Source organism: Peromyscus californicus, unplaced genomic scaffold (assembly GCF_007827085.1).
Source record: "Peromyscus californicus insignis strain IS unplaced genomic scaffold, ASM782708v3 Scaffold_8__1_contigs__length_139910024, whole genome shotgun sequence".
Classification (NCBI taxonomy): domain Eukaryota; kingdom Metazoa; phylum Chordata; class Mammalia; order Rodentia; family Cricetidae; genus Peromyscus; species Peromyscus californicus.
This window is the reverse complement of record NW_026294606.1, coordinates 91946992-91963861: the sequence shown is the minus strand read 5'-3', so window position 1 is coordinate 91963861 and position 16870 is coordinate 91946992. Positions and strand designations below refer to the sequence as shown.

At 44.5% G+C, this 16870-nt stretch overlaps 1 protein-coding gene across 1 annotated transcript in view; it reads left to right on the top strand.

Annotated features, from left to right (window-relative positions):
* Nucleotides 1-16870, top strand: part of Cdh13 (cadherin 13) — a 996812-nt gene that overhangs the window by 485175 nt on the left and 494767 nt on the right. The gene's annotated exons all lie outside the window — the stretch shown is intronic.

Sequence of the window (16870 nt, the reverse complement as noted above, 5' to 3'; positions counted from 1 at the left end):
TTCTTAATAAGCCAAAGAAGCTGCTTGTGGGGGCCATTTCCACGTTGCTCAGGTGGTTCCTCTCCCTGGACTTTCATCTATCCATATGATTGAGGATCCTTCAGGTCTCAGCTAGAATATCTCCCCTTTGGGGAAGGGTTCCTTGTCTCCCCACACTAGGCCAGGGCCTTCTTCATGTGTACTCATGCCTCTGTCCCTCTTCAGAGGGACAATCCTGCTGGAAGTCAAGAAAAGGCTGTTTGGTTGAGTGTCTGATGGCTTCTCCCCTGCTATGTAGCAAACTCAAAACCAGCAGACAGATATGCACACATTGTCCTTAGTATCAATATATCTGGCAGATAAGGCTCTTGATAAATATTTCTTGGGCACATGGATGGATGGATGGATGGACGGATAGATAGATGGATGGACAAATGAGTGGGTGGGTGGATAGGTGGATGGATGGATAGGTGTGTGGGGGATGGATGGAAGGGTGGGTGATGGATGGGTGGGTGGGTGGGTGGGTGATGGGTGGATGGTGGATGGATGTATATATACATGGATGGGTGGGTAGGTGGGTGGATGGATGGATGGATGGATGGTCAAAAGGTCTAATTCCAGTAGTATCTACATAATGTGATAAAAATTTAAGACAGGTGTCTTATACACACCTGCCTTTACCTCTGCCTGAGGAGACAGGTACTATATATAACATTCTGTTATGTGTAGAAGAGATCTATTTATTTGTGGATTTAAAAAAAGTAATTTTCTTTATGACATCACTTGCTGTTAAATAAATGAAGTGACAGATTTTATGAAATAAAGGACATACTTAAGAAATTGTCAGAAAATTAACTGTGATACATGAGCATGCATCTCCATCATCTTATATAATTTAGCCTTGTATAACCTGTTATGTAAAGCATGGCATGTGTTGTGGAGTCAACTTTCTGTATTTAGCTGTGTGGAAAGAAGAGTTCCTCGTAGGTCAATATCCCAGGTAACTGAAGCAAAAAATGTTTTAGGAAAAACAAGCTGCTTGGATGTCAGTATTCTTATGTGCATTTTGATATTCTAGTTTCATATCCCAGGCCCTCGTCGTAAAGCAAACTGAGCTATCATTTACTAATGGAAATGTGGCACTTACTTTAAAGTTCCAGCTCTCAAGATGGAATTACCTAGAACATCCAGGCATGCAGAGTGTGTCCAGCGTCCATGAACTCCCTTCCTTGGGTAGTTCCTATCTTTGTGGGTTTGTTTTTGTTTGTTTGGATGCTTTCTCATCTCCTCCATATTCAGAGTTGTCAGCTGTCAGTCACCCTTGCTGTCTGTCCCTCTGCCTGCCTCTACTGTGACCGACCAGTCCTTACAATGTCCTATTTAAGTTGCTGCAGCCTGGGGATGTCTCACCCTTGCGCATCTTCATAGGACCAGCTGAAACTGATGTACCTATGACTTCTGTCACGCTGGTGTCAAGGAGCTTCACTCTTAGGCTCTTACAATCCTCTAGGTCCCACTCCTCATTATATGCAGCAAGGCAAAGTCTACCCACCTTCCAGGGTGAAGGAAGGGCAAGACAATATCACCTGACTGATTGCGCCTGTCATCTGCCGAGTGCTCAGCCAAGGTGCTCTTCTCTGCCTCCCCCTCTTCCTAGCTGGACCAGATGGGCTACAAAAGGCACAAGTGACTCTGAATGTTTTCCCCATGTGGAGGTGGCGTGGGTGTGTCTGTCTGGGTTTTTAAGACCTCCTTTGTCCGAAGATCCAAAGTTTCCATGGGCGCAAACTCACCTGAGATGCTGCTGTGTTCAGACAGGTTGTTCACTGAACAGAGCTTGGTCCAGACAGGGTACTAATATAGTGCTTTTTATTTTTTAAATCCAGTGACCCTGTCTCTCCGTCTGTCACTCTCCATGCCCCAGGTGAGGAGAGGGGAATGGGTGTTTAACTGGGGAACAAAACAAAAGCATGATGGTGTAGGTAGGCTAAAACTGTTCTCTTAAGATCTAGAATGTAAGAAACATTACAAACTTTCTGGAAGAATAAATAAATACCTATCTCCCAGAGATACTGAATTGTTTATGCCCATGTCCTGTAAAAAGCAATACATTGAGATCTGCTATTTGTTTATTTTTTTAAATCGTGCTCTGAGCTAAATTTTCCTAGAAAAAAAATGTTTTTATGATTCCAGTTGCCAGCATGAGTTCATTTCCTGGACTGGAGAGTATGGCTTCTGTGAACAGAAGGCTCCATCCACCTGGGTACCCGTTCCTGGTTTCATAAAATGTTAGTAGAAATGCCTTTCCCTCATCACAGTTGGTAGCTCCCACGACTACTATCCCTGCATCACCCAAGTCATCCATGCAGGCCTGGGTCCCCAGAGCCACTGTGGAGTGTGATTCCATACAGGCTGGGGCCTGAGCTGCAAATGTGGACAGAAGCAACAGACACACGGTGGCAGTCTTGCTTCCTGCCCTCCCTGATCTAAGCATGGGACCAATATTCAGGCATAGGGCCCCATCCATATGCTGCTTCTCCAATTTATTTGTCCACATGAAGGGAGATGAAGCTCAGAGCAGCAGGGCAGCCAGCCCTGCTTTAATTACAGTGATGAGCTATTTGTCAGGGCTCCGTGAGCTGCAATGCCGCCCTGTTCTCCAGCAGACCCAGAGCACGGGCGACGCCAATTCCCCTGTCAGCCGCCCATCACGGGGACTTGTACAGTCGCAATATCGGGTTTGATATTTATTGTTTGAAGGCTAACAGTTATGAGTCCACTGGGATAATGAAAAAGAAAAAAATCCTTATCAGAGAGGGTGTGAGAATTAGGCCGGGGCTTTTGTGCAAAGTTGCCATGCTCAAGTCTTCCTGGCCTGTCTCGGTATTGTTATCATCATTATGGGAAACAATGCAGTCATTATTTTTGTACTGATTTAATTGTTCACCGGGCACCAAGGACTATGTCAATACAGTGCAGAAATGCAAACAAATACATGGTCCTGCTTTGTCTCTGCCTTATTAATTTGTGTGTGTGTGTGTGTGTGTGTGTGTGTGTGTGTGTGTGTGTGTGTGTGTGTGTGTATGTTGCTTTGTTTCTTGCGGAGAAGTATCACAGACAGAAAATATTGTCCTGGATATCTGAGTCTTACACTGGGTCCTCTCCCCACACTCTTCTCAACCCACCTGTCACTCACTCTGAGCTCAACCCGAGTCCTCCCTCCCCATGACTCCAGTGGGATGCAGCTGGAGATGGGGCTGACAGGCAGACCCCGCTTCCCACTTCAACTCCACCCAGAATCCCAGCATCCCCTACCCAAATTTTCCTCCTCCTCCTCCTTGTCTTCTTTTTTTTGTATTCATCTTTCTAAATAACCCACTGAGTCCAATTGGCGCTATCCTTGTGTGCATGGATGTGGGGACAACTAGTGGAGCTTAGGAAACCTCCCATGATCCATGTGGCTCAAGAAAACCGATACTCCCTATTGGCAGACATCACTTATCAATAACTCCTCGGCTTTAGCTGGAGCCTTGTGTACCCTGCCCAGGCTGTGCTGGACTAGCATTCACTGGACCAGTTTGGTGCCATGAGCCATGGCTGCACGAAGTCCAGGCCTACCATAGAAGTCAGCATTTCCTAGCACTCCTCCCCAGCTTTGCCTCTTAAATCTTTCCATCCCCAGTCTGGTGTTCCCTGAGTCTGGGTGGGGGTGTGATACTGTCATCCCATCTAGGACTCAACAGTCCGTAGACATGCGTTCTCTGCACTTTGAGCAGGTGTGACTCTTTGAATTACCTGACATCCACCGCAAAAAGAGCTCCTGTGGTGATGTATCCTAATCTATGGGCAGAAGGATGAGTAGTTAGAAGGTAGCTTGTTGCCGGGCGGTGGTGGCGCACGCCTTTAATCCCAGCACTCGGGAGGCAGAGCCAGGCGGATCTCTGTGAGTTCGAGGCCAGCCTGGTCTCCAAAGCGAGTCCCAGGAAAGGCGCAAAGCTACACAGAGAAACCCTGTCTTGAAAGAAAAAAAAAAAAAAAAAAAAAAAACCAAAAAAAAAAAGAAGGTAGCTTGTTGATAGCAGTTAGCTTGTGGAGCAGGTGTGAAGGGTCACTCTTGAAAGCTCAAGGATAGATTTGCCCTTATATTCCTAATATTTATCCTCAAAGACACTATTTGGATCATTCAAAAATATTTACTCATTTTTAAATGTCCTTTTAAGCCTCTTTTCACACTATTAAGTTCTAACCCCCCCTTTTTTTTTTACAATAATAGCCTGAAGAAAATCTTATTACTCTCATCATCTGAAATTAAGGTAATTGAAAACCTCTACTGAAGAGTGGACCCCAAATGTATCAGAAAATTAATTCAATTATAAATAACAAGAATCGACCATTCTTGAATGCACACGGAACTCAGAATCATAGTTAAGCGTTTAAGGAATATGTCCTTATCTTGTTACTATGGCTACAGGTTATTCCAAGATACAGTGGTCCTGTGGTTAACAATGAGATTACATTATTTCCTCTCTGTATTGAAATATTCAGCAACTAATTTCCTGGAGCTTCATAATAAATCACATTAATGACCTCAGAGGTGGAAATCAAGGCGGTGAGACTGTCTCCGTGCCTTAGGGTTACTCCACTCAACAAAGCAGAAGATATGCATTTGTATTCATCCAACCTGGTAGGACAAGGGGGTGCTTGATGTCAATGGCACCTCACAGGAGGGGCTAAGTTCACCCCCAAGTGTCTAATAGCACGTGTTCTTTAGGTCTAGGATAGGGTCACAGCCATGAGAAAACGAGATTTGTGTGAGTGTGGATCCAGAGTGAACATGGTGGAAGTCAATTTATTTCCGAGAGTCATTAACAGTTCCCTATTGTGTGCCAGGCACAGCTGGACTCTTTTCTTTGTCTACTGAAATGACCATGGTTTTCTGTGGATCACATTCAGAGCAGAAGGAAAAATTAAGAAAACACGTGCCACTGGTTTCCAAAAGCCTGCTCGTGGGTTCCAGTCTCCCAAAGCTTCAGGTGAAGTCCCAGAGACACCAAACAATGAGAAGAGTGATGTGCTATGCATGGATCGTGTCAGCTTCCACCATCTGGCATGCATCCCTTCTGAGTCTGTAGTTGACAATATAGGGTTAGTAGTGTTAAAATTAGCCATGATGGGACTATTTATGTGATAGAAACAGAATATACAAGAAATCAGATGCCCTGCCACCTCCAAGCTGGCACTCCATTGGTTCTCAATGGTGATTTGAGTTTGTGTCTTCGTGTTTCATAGACTCCTCCTTCATTTTATGTGTCTGTGTTCCCCTATGAACCCCACATACATAAGAAATTGATTTTTGCCTCTGCTGATAAATAGGCAATTTAGACAACAGTAATTTGTGGGCTCCTGTCCTCTTCCCTTCCCCTCCCCTCCTGCCTAGAACTTGTCCATAGTCTCTAACTAGGCTACTTAGGTGAAACTTCTTTTAATAATTTAATTTTTATTGTATGTGCATTGATGTTTTGCCTGCATGTATATCTGTGTAAGGGTGTCAGGTCTTGGAGTTACAGACAGTTGTTAGCTACCATGTGGGTGCCAGGGATTGAACCTAAGTCCTCTGAAAGAGGAGACAATGCTCTTAACCACTGAGCCATCTCTCTAGTACCCTGCATGACTCTTGATCCACTTCAACACAAACTCCATACAGCAACTGGGGCAGTCTTCTGAAGCTGTGAATTACTTTAAAAATAGAAGAAAGGAAATGGAAAAGAATCAAGTCTGAAATCACTTAAATTAAAAATAAGGAGACAAGGCCTGGAGAGATGGCTCAGTGGTTAAAAACACATACTGCTCTTCCTTAGGACCTGAGTTCAGTTCCCAATACTTCCCATCACTGGAAGCTTACAACTCCCTGTAACTCCAGCTCCAAGGGATCTAGTGCCCTTTTCTGGGCTCACTGGGCACTGAACTCATGTACACACACACACACACACACACACACACACACACACACACACACATACACACACACACACACACACACACACATTTCACACACAGAGAGAGAGAGAGAGAGAGAGAGAGAGAGAGAGAGAGAGAGAGAGAGAGAGAAGGGGGGATTCTAGGTTGTGGAAAGTTGAGATTTAAAACTAACCATAAATATATGTTTGTTTGCATGATCTTTGTTTTATTTTTGCAAATGTACTAACACTATCTCTCCTTAGAAAAAGGAGAGGCTTACCAAAGAAATGAATGATGCTGGAAAGTTACATCCCCATATTGAAGGAAAAAAAAGGAGGAGGAGGAAGAGGGAGGAGGAGGAGGAGGAGGAGGAGGAGGAGGAGGAAGAGGGAGGAGGAGGAGGAAGAGGAAGAGGACAAATGGATAACTATTAAATTTCTGAAAGAAAACAGGAGAAAGACCCTAGTGACATTGGGTTTAGTCACGAGTTTCTTACAGGATACCAACAGAAAATGTACAAAAACCCACATCACATTAGCCTATATCTAAACCTCCTGTTTTGTGAAAATTGGGTGATAGAAAAAATTTACAGTTTGAGAAAAATTTGTAAACACATTTACAATAAAGAATCTCATATCCAAAATGTATAAATAACCAGCAAAACTCCACAAGAAGACAAAAACACTGTTAAGTAATGAGAAATAGATCCGAGGGCTCCTTCACCATGGAAGACAGGCATAGGACATAAGTACCTAAAAAGAGACTGAGCATCACTGTCACCAGGGAGAGGGGAATTAAAACCATGAAGCACAACTGCATGACAAGTAGAATATTGGGGGAAAGAGTGATAGCTCACAAGGATGCAAAACAGTATAAACTCTCACTGGCTCCTGGTGCGAATGTAAAATAGCACAGCCACTTTGGAAAACAGTTTGGCAGACTCTTTGAAAGCTAAACAGAATCTTACCATATGATCCAGAAATTGTGCTCCTGGGTATTTACCCAACAGATCTGAAAACTTACCTCCACACAAACTCTTGCACAAGACTGCTTATAGCAAGCTTTAGTCCTAATCACCAAAAACTGGGGGTGAGAAGGATCCCCTTCAGCAGGCAAATGGGAAAACAAGCAGGTGTGGCCGTACTATGTAGGAAGGAATGTGTTATTGCACTGTGAAAGGCAAGGAGTGAAAATCTGTTTTCTGTGTGAAAGAACAGAGCCTACAGAGCCTCCCCACCTTGTGAGTTCATGTCTGTGACTTTCAGGGTAACAACACTGAAGACAGTGGGGGGCCTGTGGTTGTCAGAGCTTGGGAGAGGGGTGGGAAGTGGGAAAATGAAACATAGAGTGTGGCTGGGGGTGGAGGAACTAGCCTATGTGACACTTCAATGGTGGCCACCACGTTGTTTATCAAATCTCATACAACTTTAAAACACAAAGATGCAAATGTTTATTTAGGGTTGGCAAGTGGTCAAGTCATGAAGTTCTTGCCTTGTAAGAATAAGTACTGAACTCCAGGACCCATGTAAGAGAAGTCAGGTATGGTGGCTCATGTTTGTGATCCCAGCAATGGGGTGGTGGAGAGAAGTGGATTCCTGGGGCCCACTGGATGGCCACCCTGTCTAATGATCTCCAGGCCAAGGAGAGACAACAGCAACTGAGGATCAACTTCAAAGTTGGTTCTCTCTCTGTGTCTCTCTGTCTCTTATTCTATTTCTCTCTCTCTCTCTCTCTCTCTCTCTCTCTCTCTCTCTCTCTCTCTCTCTCTCTCTCTCTCTCTCCACACACACACACACACACACACACACACACACACACACACACACACACACACACACCTGCACTTAGGAAGTTGGACAGTCCCAAAATGGGTTCAAGAAAGTCATACAAATGTGGGGTTGGTAAAGATCTTTTCCCATTCTGTAGGCTGCTGTTTTGTCCTATTGACTGTGTCCTTTGCCTTGCAGAAGCGTTTCAGTATCATGAGGTCCCGTTTATTAATTGTCAGTCTTAATGCCTGCGCTGCTGGTGTTCTATTCAGGAAGTTGTCTCCTGTGCCAATGCATTCAAGGCTATTTCCCACTTTCTCTTCTATCAGGTTCAGTGTAACTGGATTTGTGTTGAGGTCTTTGATCCACTTGGACTTGAGTTTTGTGCATGGTGATAGATATGGATCTATTTGCATTCTTCTGCATGCTGACATCCAGTTATGCCAGCACCATTTGTTGAAGATGTTCTCTTTTTTTCCATTGTATAATTTTGGCTTCTTCATCAAAAATCAGGTGTTCGTAGGTGTGTGGGTTTATGTTGGGGTCTTCGATTCAATTCCATTGATCCACTTGTCTGTTTTTATGTCAATACCATGCTGTTTTTATCACTATAGCTTTGTAATAGGGCTTGAAATCAGGGATGGTGATACCTCTGGACGTTCCTTTACTTGTTTTAGCTATTCTGGGTTTTTTGTTTTTCCATATGAACTTGAGTATTCACTCATAGATGGATATTAGCTATAAAAGATAACCATGCTGCTACAATTCATAGCCCCAGAGAGGCTAGGTAATAAGCAGGACCCAAAGGGAGATGCATGGGTCTCCATGGGAAAGAGAAATAGAAGAGATCTCCTGGGTAGACTGGGGGTGGATGGAGATGGGAACATTAGGAATTATGTTGGGGGATGGATGGAGGGGGAGAGTACTGAAAGAAATGTCTTGATATGGGGGCATTTTGGGGTCAGGTAGAAACTTGGTACAAGGGAAACTCCCACGAATCTACAAGGATGACCCCAGCTAAGACTCCTAGCAATAGTGGATAGGTAGCCTGACCTGGTCATCTCCTGTAATCAGGTTAGTGACTACCCCAATTGTCATCAGAGATCCAGTAACTAATGGAAACATGTAGAGACCCACAGTCAAGCACTGGGTGGAACTCAGAGAATCCTGTTAAACAGAGGGAGGAAGGATTGGACGAGCCAGAGAGGTCAAGGTCATTACAAGGGAACTCACAGAAACAACTAACCTGGGCTCATGGGAGCTCACAGACTCTGGACCGACAGCTAAGGAGCCTGCATGGGACCAACCTAGGCCCTCTACTTGTGTGTGACAGTTGTGTAGCCTGGTCTATTTGTGAGACTCCTAACAGTGGGGGCAGGGCCTGTCCCTAATGCTTTGACTGGCTTTTGGGAACATATTCCTCATACTAGGTTGCCTTGCCCAGCCTTAATACAAGGGGGGGAACTTAGTCCTACCTCAACTTAATATGCCACGCTTTGATGATACCCATGGGAGGCCTGCCCCTTTCTGAACAGAAACAGAGGAGGAGTGGATTGGGGGGGGCGCAGAAGGGAGGTGGCAGTCAGGAATGGGAGGAGAGGAGGGAAGGAAACTGCTGTCAGGATGTAAACTAAATGAATGAATTTAATAAAAAAAAAGAAAAAAGAATGTCATGCAAAATGTTTAACAGTATTATGATTACATAAACAGTGTTGTGGAAAGAAGTCAGGGAAGGGTACTGAATTAAACAATCTTTGCAATGAACAGAGGCCCTAAGACTGAATGGATGCAGCTGCACAGAGGCACGGTCCCTTGTTACTGGAGCTCTTTTCCATGGGTGGATGGATAAAGGGTTCTGAAGTGAGCAAATGAGTATACTGTAAGGTGGTGATTAGAAAGACCAGGGTACAGGGGCCAGGTTCCTGTTGCTGAGACAGTTACAGAGCAGTAGGACTGCTGGACAGATCCATGTGGTGCAGGAGCTGCACTGGAGACTCTGGGTGAGCCATTCCAGGTGTCCTGCTATTGTGCTTGAAAGTCTCAACGACTTGTGCAAGGGAATATTTTCATTTTTCTCTAAGCCAATAGGTGATGCCAACACCCTGAATCTCACAGCCACACTGTTAGTGTAGATGCTGCCGCAGGTGCTTTGTGGGGGAGTCTTGTTTCTATCACCCCTTCCTACAGGACCCCTAATGTTCCCATCAGTCTAACCCATTTCCCCTTACTTCTCAAAGCTACCACTCTAGTCTTTGAACTCTATAGGCACCAGGACCTGGATTCTGAAGTCCTTAATTTCCCTTGTGGTTCCTCTCAGTCCTCTTAACCAGCCCCACCATATCTCCAAGGGGCTCAGTTCCTGGTCCCCCAGCTCCCGAGCCTGCCTCTCTCATAGCATACCTTACATACATAAAATGCAGAATCAAGCAGAAAATAAAGATAAGCCATGCACAGACTCAGTGGCCACCATGGTTATTTTCTACTCAAAACAAGATGTATTTAGAGATGGGCAAGAGGAGGAAAGAATGGAGTTCAGTGCATCAAAAGGAGTTGATTTGCACGACTGACAAGGTGAAGAATTACGTTGTTCAAAACTGTTTACTCCTACTCCTCTCCCAGCTCCACCCCTGGGGATTCCTGTCCGGGTAAAGTCTTGATCATGTGACTGGGTATAACCTATAGAACGTTGGTGGACTCCCTAGACACAGGAACAATGAAAGCCATGTAGGGATTTTGTCACTGTCACCCCGTGCTGTGAATCCAGTAATGTCCTACAGGACCTGTTTCCATAGATGGACACGATGGACAGGAATACCAGGACAAGAGCTTAAACTGACCTATAGTGAGCCTGTGATGTCAGAGGGGAAAGGGTCTTTGCAAGTGTGATCCACTGAGCCCCTCTGCTCCTTTGTGACTCCGGCAGAACTGAGCTGACACTGACTGATAAACTATTGACTAAGTAGGGATCAGGTACCACGCTGAGGATTCAGTAACAAACCAGGCATCCACCCTGCCAGGGAAACACCACAATTAAACAGCAGTTGATAGAGGCGAGAGAGAGGGTTCTCCTAGAAGACCTAAGTATTCTTCCCAGCGTGTACTCCAGGTGCCTCACCACAGCCTAACTCCAGTTCCTGGTGGCCCAATGTCCTTTCCTAGCCTCCTCAGGTACCCCCACACACTTGACGTACACACATAGATAAAAATAAAAATAGAAATACACCTTTAAGAAACCAATTGCATTTGATTTGCCTTTACAACGCGGAGAGATTTGGTGGCAGCTGTGCCTTGCTTTCCACAGCACCTGCAAAGTGACTGTTAGATGATATTTTCAGGTGCTTTTTCTACAGCCCAAGTCTTTCAAAGCCCTCCTATTCAAAGTCGTTCTTGGGGTCTCAAACTAAATATATAGTTATAAAGTTTGGCAATTAAAACCATATGATTTAGGGAGGAAAACTTTGTTCTGAAAAATAAACCCAAGTCAATTATTCAGTTACTTAATTCTCATTTGGAGAATGAGATGTTCCAACACTATTAAGTTCTATTAAAAGGGGGGAAAGCTCGTCTGTGGAAAGAGTCAAATTCATTTCACTCACTATGAGAGAATATTAATTTCGTGGAGCAAGATGTGCAAGCCTCCAGATTTGTGAAGGGCCTGTGGGTCCATCCTGAGAAACGCTGGACAAGGAGAGGACAGCAGGAGATGCCTTTCCAGTGGCGGTCAGAACAGAGGGAGAAGGGTCGTGCCTTGGAGTCTTCATTTAAAGCCAAAATTGCATGGTGTCAAAATTATCCTTGAAAGTCCCTTAAATGGCCCTCCAAATGTCTGGACCTGGGCCTTTACAAGTTCAAGAGGCAGGAATTAATGTCTTTTTTTTCCCAGAGCACTAAAGGCTAAGGTCTCATTCAAAAGAGCAAGGGACAGCAGAGAATGTGAAGGTCTTTGCATTTCCTATCCATGTCTTGGGCTCCTGTTCTCTGAGCAGCTCTCCTGCATCTCTCCTCTCCCATTTTCCCCCACACAGCACATACAGCTGAAGTTCAGTATGTAAAAAGTAACTCTGGTCCGTAAAATGTCCGTGCAAATGCATCCAAGGTCACTGGTTCCCCTGTCACGGGCTACACAGTGCAAGGCTCTCAAAGTAGAGTGAAAGACAGAAGGACAAACAAATGATATAAATACAGTGGGTCCACTTTAGGTGGGTCTTGGTGTCACTAGTGGCATTTCTCAACCCTTGGCTGCACCTTAGAATCCCATGAGCATGCAAAATATTTTGATGCCCAATACAGACCTCGGGTCTTATAGAACGACCTAAGAATCCTTGGGATGGACCCAGGTAGCAACATGGCTTTAGCTCCACAGGTGTGTCCACACACAGCCAAGGTTGGAAGCAGGGATGCAGAGCTGAGAACGCATGTCTGATGTGAATGATGTGAACGTAAAAGCCTCGGAGGAATTCTCTGGGGATGACGAACCTTTTGAATCAAGAGAACACCAGTATTGGAGCTTGGTGCGTACCCAATAGCTTCGTCTGTGCTTGAACACAGCACCAAGATAATTTTTTAAAACTCCTTGAGTCAAATCAATATTCATCATCACACATGGGCTTGTACACCTGTGTCCGCATCATTTTATCTCGACGGTGACCAGTCTTCTTTCTTCTCAAGCACAGGCATTAATGCATTCTATCTCATGATAAGTGGTTCTGTGTCCCCACCATGGATTTCCAGCCAATGGAATCAAAGCATTCTCCTTCGAGGGCTCTAATCACTGCATCTTGCAGCATCCATGACACCACAAGATACACGCCACTCTACAAAGGTGACACACACTCTGTGGTACAAAGGGCCTCCTTTAGGGAGTGGTTGCTGCGTGTCCGCGTTGAGACAGGGCACTTTCTCTTTTAAGTTGGAGGAAATTGATTTTGCTCTGGCTGTTCACGAAGGTCGTTGTTTTCAAAGACTCAGGATAAGAGGCACCGCGGGCAGCTAACAATCTCTTAATAGGACATGATCAAGTTTCCCTCACCTGCTGCAGGGGCCCTGACTTCTGCAGCTCAATGACACGAAACCAGTCTTCAGCAGCATTTTTGCTGTGGGAGCCTCCCCAAGCCTCCTTCCATAAATCCTAGGCTACTTTATTCCTTTTTCATTCAACACAGATGTTTTTACAGTCGTAGTATATTTATTCTAATTCAGAGACTTGCCGTCAAATAGAGAGACCCAGCTCTGATCTGTAAGGTATCAGATACCCACTTCTGGTGTTGCACATAAAAAGGCTGGCTTTTCTCCCCCTCACAGTGCTCTTCGGGAGGAGCAATTTTTCTAGAATTCAAATGAAGGTGTCATAGTTAATAAGATGGAGTTCTCCCTCTTTTTCCTAATCATCTCTTCCAAATAGAAGTTTGTAGATATGAGAAGAGGTGATGCCAGGCCCTGGGGTTCTTTCAAAATAGGACTCAATCAGGTGTGTGTGTGTGTGTGTGTGTGTGTGTGTGTGTGTGTGTGTGTGTGTAGTCAGTCCATCAAGCATCCTGCTCTATCACTGTGTTGTTCCATTGAGACCGGGTCTGTCACTGAAGCTGGAGCCAGGCTAGCACTCAGCAAGCCTCAGCAAGCCTCCTCTCTCCACCCCACAAGTCTGGGGTGATGGGTACGTTTCCAGCCTTCTTAGGTGGAATTTGGAGGTTCAGTCTCAGGTCCTCATGAACATAAACCAAGCACTCTTACCCCGATCTATCTCCCCAGCCCCCTAATCAGGTTCCTTCTTCTCAGATCCTTACCCCACAGATCGTCACAGAATTGACTTTTTATTATTAATTTGAGGGTTTTTTTTTATCACTTTTTAATAGCTAATTGCTGCTTGGTTCATATAGTTAGCAGTATTGTGAGTCTGACCAGCCATTTCAGTAACCACAGGTAATAGACCTATCTTTCAGGTCCTGCAGTCTCCTGTAAGGAAACTATAATCATACTATGAACCACATCCCCCACGGGGCAGGAGTGGGTGGCTAGAGACTGTGGATGCTGCAATTTGAGTTCACTTCCCATCTTGGCTGGCTGGATGAGTCAGAGGTTCTGGAAGCATCTTCAGGGTAACCCAATTTCCATCATACTTGCTTTTTAATTGCATTTTAAAGTCTAAATGCAGTTGATTGAAGAAACTGTGTCACCGCATTTAAGGGAACTAGAGCTTTCTTTTTATGGGAATACGAAAGGGTCCAGCAGGATAACATCACGTTGCTTGAGCAGTGGAGGAGAGAAGCCTGGCTCGGAGGCTATTTCAGGTTGTCCAGGGAGATAGCCATTCACTTGCCAGGGACCAGTGGCAGCGGGCTCCCTGCAGGTGCCCTGGGGTGGGTGCTTCCACTGAGCTGGATGATTCCCACACCCACCGGGAAGAAATCCTTTCTACAGCAAGAAGCACCACTCTCCTGAAGAGCAAGGCCAGGGGCGATGCCACACCCGCCTCCTTCGTGATATTTTTCACTGTCTGCCTCTTCTCCAAGCACTTCTCAAGTCCCTTGTTCCTTCAAATGCTCTTTCTTGTCATCTGGCTTTGCTGTGGGTGCTGAGCTGGAATCAACTAATGCATGGCTTCCTTGAGGTTGCTCTGCAGTGCCTTCCTAACTTTTCCCACGTTTTCTAGGGATTCCTTATTCTCAGGCCTGCCATTACTACAGACGCATTATTAATTCGCTGATCTGGTGCGTCCTCTACCTCTTACTAGCCTCACGCTTGTTTTTCCTCTCCATCTCTGGACACTCAGCCACCTTGAATTTCATACATTCCTGCTTTGATTTCTCATCTTTCTTTCCAAGGCTAATCCTCCCATTTGCCCAAAGTAGATGACTGAAAATAATCTTAAGTTTTAAAAATACCCAGGCCAAAATAAAAAATAAAAAATAGACCATTCATCAGTTTGCTAATTCCATATCTCTGAGCAACACTGTGAATCCCCGTGACTCTAGTGGAGTTAAATTTATTCCCAGCTTTAAAAAAACAAAAAAACAGTGAAAGAGCAGGGGATGATGAAGCCAGCTTTCCTGGGAAGACGCTCAATCTGGGGCTTTATTTTGGCAAGCCCATACTTTCATGTTTCCCAAATACCTTCTAAACAACTTGTGGGCTCAGCAGGGTCAGTCTTGTGAGGTTTACATGTTTAGAATGATGAGCTGGGGTCTCCAGGAGAAAGATAATGAAGTTGAAGGGAGAATTCCAGCTGGTCAGAAAGTTGCACCTTGACGCCCGAGTCTCTCCGGTGAAATCTGGAGCCAATATCCACATAAAAGAACCGTAATAGAAAAACGAAATACAGCCATTTCAAATGTCAGGACACAGTGGACAGTAAAAGGAATATAACTATAATTTCTTGTTTGAACAGGCATGACATGGATTTAGTCAATTTATTAGCAGCACGAACTGTCTATCAAGCACATAAAACTGCATGGGGTCGGGCCGGAGTGGTTTTAAACTTCCCACATAATGCCCCTTGCCGGGTGGTCTTTGATGTGTGGTCATTTAAATGACAGATTGAAATTCAAATTGTGAGAAAAAATATGTTTTTAAAACGTATCAGTATGAGCTCATGGGCTGTCACCAATGCCCCACTCTGGTGGGGTTATTGACTATGAAGAAGGTGCTGGGTAAAGCAGGAGTGAGGGGAAGCTCTCCTCTCTATTTCACTGTGACCCTCAGGCTGGTCTTTAAAAGGTCTTCAAAAACAAATTTGATTAGTGTGGTATATAATTTCCAAACAGATAGAAAATTAATATTGGGGTTGTCATGGGGACAGATCTGTGACAATACAGATGGAGGCTGGGAGCTTTACCTACTAAAATGGCAATTCTTCCTCTTGGTGAATGTCAACAAATGAATATGACCCTAAAAGTGTGGACATAGATCAAAGGCCATGTTTAGCATATAGCCATTGTGGCACTCCTGTGGCCTTTCGAAAGGCCAGCTCCACAACTGCACAACTGTAACAGCCACTAATAATCTTAACCTCTCTCTGCCTTCTGAGATGTGACTTCTGATCTAGAGAGAGGCAAAAAAGAGGGCTGATATTTTATAAATATCAATTTTCAAAAATCTCCAATCCAGTGGCATTAACTGATGAGCTCAGGGCTGCTTGGAAACTCCCTCCCCGCACAACAACTGTAACCATGGCAACCTGCGTTTTAAAGGATGTCAAAGATGTTTCTAAACACAAGGTGAGCAAAACAGTTTCTACACAAATCTTTCCCTGAGACCTCCTGTCTGATCCCACCAGGACATTTGTTTCTGTCTTATTGGGGTGTGATGTCATGCTAGACAATTTCCTATTGTGGGAGAAATGACCAACTCCAGACAGTCACAAATCTGAGGTCACTGGTGCTGCTCTGTAAACAAGACTTGCCCCTTACACCAAGGCTTATTGTCAGCCCACTTCACTGTTTCCTGTAGCACACATTAGAAAGGTTGGTGATTCTCTCTGAAAGCTTTTGAATCTTTGATCCTGTTTGTGTGTGTGATGCTCAGAGACTTCATACATTCTAGAAAAATCAACTGCAACCTCAGGTTTCCAGGGTAATATGCTAATATCTCCCCACAGTGCTGGACTGGAGTAGAAAATGGCGATAATCGAATAGTTTGAATATTGGACTTCTGTGTTTAAGTCATCAAGTGAAAAAAGCAACTTCAATTTTTTTGATCAGTCAAGTGTTTGCTACTGTGGTTGTTTTCCAATGAGTCATGCTAATTCTGTTTAAACTGAACGTTGAGAAAAGGCATTCTGAGATAGATTATAACCAAAGATCCTTCTTAATGACTTGGAGCTAAGAGTACATAATATTCAAACAATTGGATACTAAATGGGTGAACTTGAGTATCTTGACTCTTTCATTTATACATCTTAGCATGGTATCTTCATTTCTCCTGCTCACTCTTCCACCCACCAAACTCTGCAAATTGTGTATTTAGAGAGTTGAAGAGTCACCTACTCACCTTGGCTCTCTTCCTTACCTACATTCTTCTTTCTTACTCATCCATCTCTGTCACTCTCTCCACTTAGCTCAGATGACACCACGAAGAACAAACACAAACTTTGAAAAGTCTTCCAGAAACTAGAGTGTCAGAAGCCTGGGCTGCTAGGTCAACAACTCCTGATGGTCATGTGGGAACAT